The sequence below is a fragment of the Lontra canadensis genome, unplaced genomic scaffold (genome assembly GCF_010015895.1).
Source record: "Lontra canadensis isolate GAN:19392208 unplaced genomic scaffold, GSC_riverotter_1.0 scaffold7, whole genome shotgun sequence".
Taxonomy (NCBI): domain Eukaryota; kingdom Metazoa; phylum Chordata; class Mammalia; order Carnivora; family Mustelidae; genus Lontra; species Lontra canadensis.
The window spans coordinates 33362300-33374922 of NW_022631001.1; the positions used below are offsets into that span (position 1 = coordinate 33362300).

Genomic DNA, 12623 nt, shown 5'->3' on the forward strand with positions numbered 1-12623 from the left:
CATACTGTGGTAACTTTATTAAATGCTACAGTGTTTTCAAATATCCTTCATGCTTCTACAACCATATTTCTCAAACACACAATCTGAACAGTAGCAGTGAAAGAAAATTTGGGGGACACAGAAGAGTAATACAGTTAACTTGCGTTTTCAAAAGCCTTCAGTTTTTCACCAATCTAAATCAATTTTTATTGTTGTTCCCTCTCAATTTGTTCCTCCTTTAAAAAAAAATGAGTTTTGGGGGCCTGGGTGGCTCAGTTGCTTAAGCGACTGCCTTCGGCTCAGATCATGATCCCAGAGTCGCGGGATGGAGTTCCACATCAGGCTCCCAGCTCCATGGGGAATCTGCTTCTCCCTCTGACCTTCTCCTCTCTCATGCTCTCACTCTCTCCTCCAAATAAATAAATAAAATCTTAAAAAAAAAAAAAATGAGGTGCGCCTGGGTGGCTCAGTGGGTTAAAGCTTCTGCCTTCAGCTCAAGCTGTGATCCCAAGGGATTGAGACCCGCATTGGGCTCTCTGCTCTGCAGAGAACCTGCTTCCTCCTCTCTCTCTCCCTGCCTCTCTGCCTACTTGTGATCTCTGTCTGTCAAATAAATAAACTCTTTTTTTTAAAAAATGAGTTTTGTTAATCTAATCCTGTGTGGATCCTGATTTACGCAGGCTACAATTATTTGGTAAAATAGCTGTCTCAAAAGAAAAACAAGTAGCATTCTTTTCAAATTCCATACAACCGCGTGGGACAATTATATAAAGCATTTGTAAAATTCACTCCAGTCCCAACTGCTACTTTCCATTGCAAATTAATTTTCATACTATTATTTTCCAAGCTTGTTCTGACACTTGATTTCTTTCTCTAAACGTAGCTAGACTTAGCTTAAGCTGGAAAAAATGAAGCATGTATTTTTACCTACAAGCAGATGTCACTAAGTATAAACAGATTTTTTTCACTTAAAAACTTGCCTCGGGGTGCCTGGGTGGCTCAGTGGGTTAAAGCCTCTGCCTTTGGCTCAAGTCGTGATCCCAGGGTCCTGGGATCGAGCTCCACATTGTGCTCTCTGCTCAGCAGAGAGCCTGCTTCCTCCTCTCTCTCCCCCTGCCTCTCTCCCTACTTGTGATCTCTGTCTGTCGAATAAATAAATAAAATCTTAAAAAAAAAAAAAAAAACCTTGCCTCAAAACTAGTTATTTTCTTTTTTTTTTTTTTTTAAAGATTTTATTTATTTATTTGACAGAGATCACAAGTAGGCAGAGAGGGAGGCGGGGGCGGTGGGGGAGGGGCAGGCTCCAGGCTGAGCAGAGAGCCACATGCAGGGCTCAATCCCAGGACCCTGAGATCATAATCTGAGCCGGAAGGCAAAGGCTTAACCCAGGCACCCCAAAACTAGTTATTTCCTTAAAAAAAAAAAAAACTATTTTCTTTAAACAAAAATCTTCAATTTCATGTTTTTAAGCCTATATTTTAAAAAAAGTGAATTGATAGCATATTGGCTTAAAGGAGAAAATAAATTAAGATGTCAAGTTCCCAAACACATTGTTTTTTCAAATCATAGTGTTGACCTTGTAAATTAATAAAATATACAAAGAGCTACAAACAACGGATCAAGGGAAAAGAAGTAATCTACTTCTGATGGTCTCATCAATGGAAAATGGGAAGATACAAATTCTTACTCCTAACTCAGTCTATTAGGGAAATCATTAAAAAGAAAGTTCTATAAATCTATCTACTTGATAAATGCCAACTAAATAATTATTCACCTCTGATTAGGTAAAGTAGTCTGCTAAAACAATATAAGTATCTGGGGTGCCTAGGTGGCTCAGTGGGTTAAGCCTCTGACTTCAGCTCAGGTCATGATCTCAAGGTCCTGGGATGGAGCCCTACATCGGGCTACATCGGGCTCCCTGCTCCGCGGGAGGCCTGCTTCTCCCTCTCCCACTCCCCCTGCTTATGTTCTCTCTCTTGCTGTGTCTTCTATCAAATAAAATCTTTTGAAAAAGAAAGTACACCTATTTTTAAAAATCTTTAAAAAGAAAAAACAAAACAATATAAGTATCTCTGCTGAAAGGATTTTTTCTCCAGTTTCAAAGATTTGTCTATTCAAAGAATATTGGGATTTATTTGGGCCATGCCCTCAAGGAACTCTCAGTCTAGATAAATCAGACAAATACAAAAGGGAAGAGCTCATAATTTTCAGAACTCAAATTAATAGTTTTAAATATGTTTAGGACATATAAAGGCCAAAGACAAGTAGCAATCTCTAACTTTCAGAGACATAATTTGAGTTAGGTATAATATCTGATATTTCTGCTCCAGTTCCTTAGCATTTTCACCCACATGAAGCTATTCAGTTTACTCTGTTGCTGCTTAAGCCATAAATCTTATTAAGTGATTTTTTTCTAATTAAAATCCCTCTGAAGAAAATGGGAGTATGAATTAACAGTCTTTCTGGAAGAGAACTGAGCAATATACCTCAAAACTATTTTTTTTTTTAATGTTCTTTTGGATTTCAAGAATGGCTGGAACCAGAAATTTTAGTGATGTTTCCAAGCTCGCTCGCTCTCTCTCTCTCTCTCTCTCTCTCTCATGCTTTGGCTATCTTTGGCTCTATTCAATATTCAGCCAGACTCTCTAAACACAGTAGGGAAAATACACACCGGAAGCCCCAACTAAGTCACAATCTCCAACCTTAGTCACCCTTGTAGAAAGAGAATGTCTTGTTCCTTCCAAAAGATCCAAAGATGGCTCTTATTAGCCCAGTTTAAAATAGGGGGTGGGAGTAACTAGGACTAGCATTTTCCCTGGGACTAAAAAGAAAGAGAAGACATGCCTCCCAAAGAAAAGGATGTTGGAGAAAAAATTAGCATATGTCCATATAAATAAACATATCCTTTGATCAGCAATTCCACTTCTAGAAATCAAAACTTGCACTATTAATTGTGTTGCAATTTTTATTATTTTTTATTTTATTTAAAATCAATTAACATGGGGCACCTGGGTGGCTCAGTTGGCTAAGCGACTGCCTTCAGCTCAGGTCTCGATCCCAGGGTCCTGGGATTGAGTCCCACATCAGGCTCCCTGCTCAGTGGGGAGCCTGCTTCCCCCCACTGCCTGCCTCTCTGCTTACTTGTGCTCTTTCTCCCTCTGTCAAATACATAAATCTTTTAAAAAATTATAAAAAATAAAATAAAATAAATTAACATCGTGTATTACTAGTTTCAGAGACAGTTTAATGATTTATCAGTTGCATATACCACCCAGTGCTCATTACATCAAGTGCCCTCCTTAATGCCAGTCACTCATTTACCCCACCACCCTCACTTTCCCTTCAGCAGCCCTCAGTTTATTTCCTATACTTAAGAGTCTCTTATAATTTGTCTCCCTCTCTGATTTCATTTTATTTTATTTTCCCCTCCCTTCCCCTATTTCATCTGTCCCATTTCTCCAAAGCCATAAGATACCTAGGAATAAACTTAACCAAACAGGCAAAGGATCTGTACTCAGAAAACTACAGAACACTCATGAAAAAAAATTGAGGAAGACACAAAGAAATGGAAAAACGTTCCATGCTCATGGATTAGAAGAACAAATATTGTTGAAATGTCTATGCTCCCTATAGCAATCTACACATTCAATGCAATCCCTATCAAAATGCCATCAACTTTTTTCACAGCTGGAACAAATAATCCTAAAATTGGTATGGATCCAGAAAAGGCTTTGAATAGTCAAAGGAATGCTGAAAAAGAAAACCAAAACTGGTGCATCAAAATTCTGATGCATCTACAATTTTCTCATATGTCTCTTGTCCATCTGTATGTCTTCTTCAGAGAAGTGCCTATACATGTCTTCTGTCATTGATTGAATTATTTGTTCTTTGGGTGTTGAATTTGGTAAGTTTTTTTTACAGATTTTGGATACTACTAACCTTTTACCTAATATGTCATTTGCAAATTTCTTCTCCCATCCTGTCAGTTGTCTTTTGGTTTTGTTGACTATTGCTTCCTTTGCTGTGCAAAAACTTTTCATCTTGATGAAGTTCCAATAGTTCATTTTTGCCTTTGTTCCCCTTGCCTTCGGAGATGTCTAGCAAGAAGTTGCTATAGTCGAGGTCAAAGAGGTTGCTGCCTGTGTTCTCTAGGATTTTGATGGATTCCTCTCTCCCATTTAGGTCTTTCATCCATTTTGAGTCCATTTTTGTGTATGACGTAAGGAAATAGTACACTTACATTCTTCTGCATGTGGCTGTCCAAGTTTCCCAACATCATTGTTGAAGAGACTGTCTTTTTTCCATTGGATATTCTTTCCTGCTTTGATGAAGATTTCTTGACCATAGGGTTCAGGGTCTATTTCTGGGTTCTCTGTTCTGTCCCTTGATCTATGTGTCTGTGTTTGTGCCAGTACTATATTGTGTTGATGATTACAACTTCGGTTTCTTGTTTTTTGTTTTTTTAAGATTTTATTTAAGAGCACCTGGATGGCTCAGTTGTTACACATATGCTTTCAGCTCAGGTTACAATCCTGGGGTCCTGGGATCAAGCCCCATCAAGCCTCCGCAGGAAGCCTGCTTCTCCCTCTCCCACTCTCCCTGCTTGTGTTCCCTCTCTTGCTGTGTCTCTCTCTGGCAAATAAATAAATAAAATCTTTTTAAGAATAAATAAATAAATAAATAGGAATTTTATGTATTTATTTGAGAGAGAGAGATGAAACATAAGAGAGTAAAAAGAAAGGGATAGGAGGTCCCTTGACACTACCCCAATGTTCTCCTAGCTGCCTGTTGAGCCCAGCAAGCAGCCACGGCTTGTCCCTGGATCAAGCCACTGACCTCCTTGTGGCCCTCTTCCACAAGTACTCAGGCAGTGAAGGGACAAGAACACCCTGACCAAGAAGGAGCCAAAGGAGCTAATCCAGAAAGAGCTCACCACTGGCCCGAAGATGCAGAATGCGGACACTGCAAAGGTGATGGAGGACATGGACCAGAACAAGGACCAATTGGTAAACTTCCAAGAATATGTCACCTTCCTGGGAGCCATTCTGTTAATCTACAATGATAACCTGAAAAATCAGGAAGGCAGAGATACTCTCTCTCAGGCCTAAGTCAAATCCAGTGGTGAGTAACTGTACAAAAAAATATTTTTATTAAAAAAAAAAAAAAAGTGATAGGAGAGCTTTTAGAAAACATTATTTCAGTTTAACTGTACAAATTAAACCAGTCCAGGATTTAGATGTTTGGGGATTTGAACTATTGTTTTTTAAAAACTGCTTCAACAAACATTCATACTTACTGAGTAATAAAAATGGTATCATTATTTGTTCAGATTAAAATCAAACAGGAAAGATTACAAAGCATTAATTAAAAACAAATATGAACACATAATTCTACAAAACTTTTTTTTCTTTTAAAAGTAACAGAAAATGTGACGCTTGTTTAGCTGCACTTTGAGTTGTGGGTGAATGTTATGACCACGTTTCTAGGTAACATCAAAGTTTTGTCAATGCTGAGAACATGGGTGGAAAACAGGTACAAATACAAAGATGCCTTCTTCCCACAGTTCTGTATATGCTATATTATTCTTTTCCTATGCTGAATTCTAATAGAGCAGACCAGTTGGTGCTATAGTTTAAGGCCTGTGGTTAAAGAATGAAATGTCTCCTAAAACACAGTCCTGACATAATCATCCAGAAGAGATAGATCCTTGGACAGGAAACTAGAACCAGGAAAGTGTACCTTAAACAGATCTGACACGAATGGACTATTTGACCCCCATATAAGGCCTAGACTTAAGGAAACATATTAAAAGAAAAAACGACCTCTATTATCTGATGGCAGGCCAGAAACCAGCTAGGACAGTATCCCCTTTGGGAGACCACAAACCAAACAGTATTAAACTATACCTTGCAGACCAGAAGACTGACTTGAAAGTTACTCTCTGGGGCGCCTGGGTGGCTCAGTGGGTTAAAGCCTCTGCCTTCAGCTCAGGTCATGATCCCAGGGTCCTGGGATCAAACCCCGCATCAGGCTCTCTGCTCAGCAGGGAGCCTGCTTCCTCCTCTCTCTCTGCCTGCCTCTCTGCCTACTTGTGATCTCTGTCTAATAAATAAATAAATAAATCTTTTTAAAAAAGAAAGAGAGAAAGAAAGAAAGAAAGAAAGAAAGAAAGAAAGAAAGTTGCTCTCTGACTTCATTATTCCTGTTTTGTTTTCAGCCTTTAGGAAATTCTCATTTCAGAGGTGTCTGGCTGAGCAAATAAAAATGACTAGATGGGAAGGTCCAGAATGTTAAGAAAAAAGTGATATTCCACAAGAACACGAAAGAAACAACCATGTGGTGGCTTTCCTTCCATTGCCAACCTCAGAGGACTGGAGTTTATTGTATTACAAGAAATATATATACAAATAAAATGGAATATTACTCAGCCATAAAAAAGGAATGAGATCCTGCCATTTGCAACAACATGGATGGACATAGAGGGTATAAAGGTAAAGTAAGTGAAGTAAGTCAGTCAGAGAAAGACGAATATGATTTCACTCATAGGTAGAATTTAAGAAACAAATGAAAAAAGAAGAAAAGAGACAAAGAGACTTCTAAATGAAAAGAACAAAGCAGTGGTTGCCACTTGGAAGGGGCATAGACTGCTGACCAGGAAGACTAAGAGTACACTTACCATGATAAGCACTAATGTACAGAATTGCTGAATCATTATATTGTACACCTGAAACTGTTATGACACTGTTGGTTAATTGTACTTCAGTAAGAAAATAGTAAATAAAAAAGAACTAGAAAATGTTTTTCATATGGTAATTCTATGTTTAATTTTTTTTTTACTTTTTTAAAAAATTATTTTTATTAACATATATTATTAGCCCCAGGGGTACAGATCTGTGAATCATCAGGCTTACACATTTCACAGCGCTCACCATATCACATACCCTCCCGAATGTCCAACCACCCTCTCCATACCCTTCTCCCCCCAGCAACCCTCAGTTTGTTTTGTGAGATTAAGTCTCTTATGGTTTGTCTCCTCCTGATCCCATCTTGTTTCACTTTTTCCTTCCCTACCCCCCAAACCTCTGTCTCTCAAATTCCTTGTATCAGGGAGGTCATATGATAATTGTCGTTCTCTGATTGACTTATTTCATTCAGCATAATTCCCTCTAGGACTAGAAAATTTCTATACAAATACCTAGAATGAAATTAACTGTGACAAGTCTGAAGAGAGAGGTACTACAGTCAAGATTCAGCACCCTTCTATAATGTTTTTTTGTTTTGTTTTGTTTTAAGATTTTATTTATTCATTTGACAGACAGAGATCACAGGTAGGCAGAGAGAGGCAGGCAGAGAGAGAGAGGAGGAAGCAGGCTCCCCACGGAGCAGAGAGCCCGATGTGGGGCTCGATCCCAGGACACTGGGATCATGACCTGAGCCGAAGGCAGAGGCTTTAACCCACTGAGCCACCCAGGTGCCCCATATAATGTTTAAAATATTTATAATAAGTATGTATTACTGCAGTAAATCAAATATAAAACAATTTAGCAACAGAGAAGTGAGTAAAAGCATGAAAGTGCTGAGTATTAGAACCATGACAGTATGAGGTAAAACCTGAGTAGAAAAATAGATGAGGAGAGTTTCTAATCGTCTGGTCAAAAGAATTCAAGAGCCAAACAGAAAAAGATCAATCAGAAACTGACTCTGTTTCTCAGTCAGAAAAAGTGCAGATGAGTAAAACAAGATGGACAGATTACAAAGGAGACCTGACCACGAGTCTAAAATCAAAGGCAATTAACCTGCTTCCTATGAAAGCAAGCACTTTCCCCCAGTTTTTCCAAAGATATAATTTTAAACATTCTATGTAACAGGTTTTCAAATTTTGTTTTCCAAAATATCAACTATTTCAACTCCAGAGATAAAATGCAGGACAAGAAAAAAATCCAATGAAAAGTGATTGGTCTACGAAAATAGCTGAGAAAAAAAAAAGTCTTAGCTGCTCTAATATAATTTTCATTTAATACTTATCAGTTCTGTTCAGGCCCCAATATTATTACTTTTCAGTTCTCCTCTTCCAGTCCCACTATTTCAGCCAAATTGAGAATCTACTCATAGTTTATCACTTCAGTGCATTTGCCACTACTACTGTCCCTAACCTGATAATCCCTGCCTATTCCTTTCCCTCACTCTTCTTCACTCCCCAGTCCCTACAATATATCTACAAAGAAAAATTGTTATTTAAAGTCAAAAAATCAATTTCAAGTCCCACTTAATCCCATTTACCTCAATTTAGAATCAGTATGAAAGTGAGCAAATTATTTAACTTTGATGGACCCCAGGGTAGAACTCACCATGTTACTGTGAAGAGTCCATGAGATAATGTATGTGAAAATGCTCAATATTTTTTAACAAATGAACTGAAGATCCAAACAGATAGCCTGCTTATAAAGGAAATGCCTAAAGTAAGAAATGTAAGCTATGTGACACATCTAAAGAAAATATTGATTAACTTTACGAAGACAATAACATGGAGAGAATAAGCAGTAAAATTTATTTATTTATTTTAAAGTAGGCTCCATGCCCAATGTGGGGACTGAACTAACCCTGAGATCAAGGGTCCCGTAATCTACTGACTAAACTAGCCAGGCAACCCTGCACAAGTAAAATTTAGAATAAAGAACATACATCGATCTAAACCTTTTTAACAACTATGTGCAATGTGTGTGTGTATATATATATGTTATATATATATATATATATATAGTTATATATATATATGTTATATATATATATATATTCCTATATATTTGTATTCCAAAGAATTCTGACCTTTCTATAGCATATTATCTCCTAAATATTTAGATTGAATATTGTTTTAATTTGTAATGTTGTGAGAATTTTTTTTTACTCTATCTGGCTTCTAAAAGCATAATATATTGGGACACCTGAGTGGCTCAATTGGTTAAGGGTCCCAGGGTCCTGGGATTGAGCCCCACATTGGGCTCCCTGCTGAGCAAGGAGCCTTCTTCTCCCCCTATCCCTCACTCTGCTCTTGTGCTGTCTCTCTCAAATAAATAGTCTTTTTTTTTAAAAAGCATAATATATTACAAAATTACTTTTTAATTGTCTTATATTTAGCACTACTCTATCCAGACACATTTCCCAATACTTACAAAACCAAGTATTATAAAAACTTCATGAACCATCATGTATACAGAAGGCTGAATAGTGTCCCCCCAAAATTCCACCCAAACCCCAGAATGTTACCTTATTTGGAAAGAGGGTCTCTGTTGATGTAATTATTTAAGGATCTCAAGATGAAATCAAGCTGGATTTAGGGTGCACCCTAAGTTCAATGATTATTGTCTTTTTTAAGATTTTATTTATTTAGGGGCACCTGGGTGGCTCAGTGGGTTAGGGCCTCTGCCTTCGGCTCAGGTCATGATCCCAGGGTCCTGGGATCGAGCCCCGCATCGGGCTCTCTGCTCAATGGGGAGCCTGCTTCCCTTCCGCTCTCTCTGCCTGCCTCTCTGCCTACTTGTGATCACTGTCTGTCAAATAAATAATTAAAATCTTTAAAAAAAAAAAAAGGAAAAGGAGATGTGGACTCAGACACAAAAAAGAAGGCCATCTAAAGATGAGGCAGAGAGCAGAGTGATGCTGTCATAAATCAAGAAAGTCTAGAGTCACCAGAAACTGGAAGACACAAGGAAGGATCCTTCCCTAGAGTCTTCAGAGGGAGCACTGTCTTCCCAGCACCTTGATTTCAGACTTACAGTTTCCAGAACTGTGAAAGAGTAAGTGTTGTTTTAAGCCACCAGATTTGCAAGATGTATTTATGGCAGCCTTAGGAAACTCATAATGCTGGAGATCTAAACTGTAGCTATTATAGGGGTGCCTGGGTGGCTCAGTGGGTTAAAGCCTCTACCTTCAGCACAGGTCATGATCCCAAGGTCCTGGGATAGAGCTCTGCATCAGGGGCTCTGCTCGGCAGGGAGCCTGCTTCCCCCTCTCTCTCTGCCTGCCTCTCTGCCTACTTGTGATCTCTGTCAAATAAATAAATAAAATCTTTAAAAAATAAATAAACTGTAGCTATTACAGTTAAATGTTGTTAAAACATTTATTTATTTTTTTAAAAATTCCACTTATTTATTTGACAGAGAGAGAGCAGGAACACAAGCAGGGGACTGGGAGAAGGAAAGCAGGCCTCCTGCAGAATAGGGACCCCAACGTGGGGCTCGATCCCAGGACCCTAGGATCATGACCTGAGCCGAAGGAAGACGCTACAGGACTGAGCCACCCAGGTGCCCCTTGTTAAAACATTTTAAAGATTTTTTTTTTTTTTTTTTTTTTTGACAGAGAGAGATCACAAGTAGGCAGAGAGGCAGGCAGAGAGAGAGAGAGAGAGGGAAGCAGGCTCCCCGCGGAGCAGAGAGCCCGATGCGGGACGCGATCCTAGGACCCTGAGATCATGACCCGAGCCGAAGGCAGCGGCCCAACCCACTGAGCCACCCAGGCACCCTTGTTAAAACATTTTAAAAAGTGAAGATTACTTCTCTGATATTTCCTATAAAAGTGTCAAGGCTCCCTTAAAATACAATTTTTTACTTTCTTAATCTTTTTGTTCCTAATTCCAAAATAATCAATTGTCTGTAGAACCATACATAACATTTTTTTAAAAAATCTAGCCTGTCTGAAATTCATCTAAACTTAGGCAGTAGTTGTATGAAATATTTACATAGGCAAAATTACTTTTTCATTTTTTTCAGTAAATAATGAAACATAGTTAAAAAAAAAAAAAAACAAAAAAAAACCTCTAGGGGTGCCTGGTGGCTCAGATGGTTAAGTGTCTGCCTTTCGCTCAGGTCATAATCTCGAGATCCTGGGATCAAGCCCCATGTCAGGCTCCCAGCTCAGCAGGGAGTCTGCTTCTCCCTCTCCCTCCGCCTCTTCCCCTGCTTGTGGTCTCTCTGTCTCTGATTTTATGAAATGCAAAGATCTTGATTAACTCCACATGTCAGTGGTCTCTCTGCTACACCTGACACTGAGAAATGTTCCTTCACTTTCTATGACTCTGGACTTCCAACACAGAAAACTCTAATTTATAGTAGTTTAACCATATAAGGTTATCATCTTTCATGTAAACAAACCAACAAACAAACAAACAAAAAAAACCCTCAGGACGCCTGGGTGGCTCAGTCGGTTAAGGATCTGCCTTCAGGGGTGCCTGGGTGGCTCAGTGGGTTAAAGCCTCTGCCTTCAGCTCAGGTCATGATCCCAGGGTTCTGGGATCAAGCCCTGCATTGGGCTCTCTGCTCAGCGGGGAGCCTGTTTCCTCCTCTCTCTGCCTGCCTCTCTGTCTACTTGTGATCTCTCTCTCTGTGAGTCAAATAAATAAAATCCTTAAAAAAAAAAAGGATCTGCCTTCAGCTCAGGTCATGATCCCAGGATCTGGAATGGAGCTCCACCTCGGACTCCTTGCTCAGCGGGAAGCCTGCTTCTCCCTCTCCCTCTACCTGCGCTCTCTATCTCTAATAAATGAATAAAATCTTTTTAAAAAATTCAGAAGACAGGGGCGCCTGGGTGGCTCAGTGAGTTAAGCCGCTGCCTTCGGCTCAGGTCATGATCTCAGGGTCCTGGGATCGAGTCCCGCATCAGGCTCTCTGCTCCGCAGGGAGCCTGCTTCCCTCTCTCTCTCTCTCTCTCTCTGCCTGCCTCTCCATCTACTTGTGATCTCTCTCTGTCAAATAAATAAATAAAATCTTTAAAAAAAAAAAAATTCAGAAGACAGTTACGACAATCCCACTATATATCATTAAAGCCCAGGTTCTTTCTAGGGTGTGGGCCCTCCTTTACATGGCCAAGATGCCTACTGGAGCTCCAGTCTTTCTATCAGCAGGCCAGTCTCAGGAAAGAGAAAAACTAGGAAGGTACACCCTTTAAGGCTATTTTTGGGATATTGAGCTCATTTCCACTTATATCAAACTGCCCAGAACTTATTCACTTCTATATTTCTTAGAAACATGAAAATGAGAGGAGGAAAAAAAAAACGGTGGGGGAACAAAAAGAAACAAAACTTGGAATCTGTCCCTGCATGGCCACATGACCAACCAAAAATCAGAGGTTCTATCACCCTCCAAATGTCTCTCCCAAACTTTCCAATCCTTCTTCTATGGCTCCTTTTACTTTCAATCTTCCTTGCAATAGACTACCCAAAACTCAGTCCTTGGTCCTCTATTCTTCCACTCTACACCAACTTTCTGAGGGCGTTCACGGTGTCATAGCTCTATCATAATGACTCTCAAGTCTTTGTGTCCAGCCCCTACCTGTCCCCTTCTCTGAAGTCTCCATTTGGATGGCTATAAAGTAAAACCCCATCATCTTCCAAGCCCAAAAAGACAAATAAGAAATGTCAAGAGAGGGGCACCTGGGTGGCTAAGTGGGTTAAAGCCTCTGCCTTCGGCTCAGGTCATGATCCCAGGGTTCTGGGATCGAGCCCCCCCTGGGGCTCTCTGCTCAGCGGGGAGCCTACTTCCCTTCCTCTCTCTCTGTCTGCCTCTCTGCCTACTTGTGATCTCTGTCTGTCAAATGAATAAATAAAATCTTGAAAAAAGAAAGAAAGAAAGAAAGAAAGAAAGAAAGAAAGA

The 12623-nt window shown here is 39.5% G+C and overlaps 1 protein-coding gene and 1 pseudogene across 2 annotated transcripts in view; one reads left to right on the forward strand and one right to left on the reverse strand.

The window, feature by feature from the left end:
* The window catches only part of SBF2 (SET binding factor 2), a 485581-nt gene that overhangs the window by 461116 nt on the left and 11842 nt on the right, over positions 1-12623 (reverse strand). The window lies entirely within an intron of this gene.
* Positions 4194-5105, forward strand: LOC116865239 (annotated as a pseudogene).